Raw genomic sequence first — 900 nt, forward strand, 5'->3', positions numbered from 1 at the left:
ACTCTAACTGGATTAATGTATTAACGCTCCTGTGAATTGTATTTAACTCACACTGGTTTTCAGCCAGGGACCTTATGAAGCATATGTAACTCACAAGTCTCTTTACCTTGGGAACCATGTGAACTATTTCAAGTCGCATACAACTCATGCACAGAAAATGCATGATTTTAAAAAAATAAATTTTTCATTAAATTAGAAAGGATTGTTTTGCTTTTGAAGTTTTTATTCTATTTTCATAATAAAACACTGTGGCCCCAAGGAAAAAGATTTTTTTCTAGTGTGGCAGTCAATGTGTTAAGCAAAATGGATTTTTATTTATTTGTTTGTTTATTAACAGAGCATTGAAAGGTTTGCAGATCACTTGATAGAGAAACAGCCTCTAGGTTGAGTATCCAGGAGAAATTTTCAAAGCCACGCCACGTGACTGGGGCCCCTGGGAGCTGCTGGCCCTGTCCTGATTAGGAAGCACCACAGTAGCTTCTGATGACATACCTAGCTGCGCTACAATCACACCTAATGCCTCTTTCCCCACTTCCTCTAGTTCTGAATACAAGTTTCTCATGGGTGCATCTCTTTGGCAAAACCTGAATCATGTGCTCGCTTCGGCAGCACATATACTAAAATTGGAACGATACAGAGAAGATTAGCATGGCCCCTGCGCAAGGATGACACACAAATTCGTGAAGCGTTCCATATTTTTATTCTCCAGCAAACTGGTATTAACTGAGCAGCACCTAAGTGGACACATAGGTATTACAGTAATAGGGTATTGGACAGGTGGGAGGGGGGAGGGGGGCGGGTATATACATACATAATGAGTGAGATGTGCACCATCTGGGGGATGGTCATGATGGAGACTCAGACTTGTGGGGGGAGGGGGGATATGGGCATTTATTGAAA

The 900-nt window shown here is 41.6% G+C and overlaps 1 non-coding gene across 1 annotated transcript; it reads left to right on the plus strand.

The window, feature by feature from the left end:
• The first annotated feature begins 593 nt into the window (after positions 1–593).
• LOC142873122 (U6 spliceosomal RNA) lies at positions 594–700 on the plus strand. Its single transcript, XR_012921171.1, has one exon. It is a non-coding gene; the product is annotated as a U6 spliceosomal RNA (small nuclear RNA).
• Positions 701–900: the final 200 nt, after the last annotated feature.

Source organism: Microcebus murinus, chromosome 9 (assembly GCF_040939455.1).
Source record: "Microcebus murinus isolate Inina chromosome 9, M.murinus_Inina_mat1.0, whole genome shotgun sequence".
NCBI lineage: Eukaryota > Metazoa > Chordata > Mammalia > Primates > Cheirogaleidae > Microcebus > Microcebus murinus.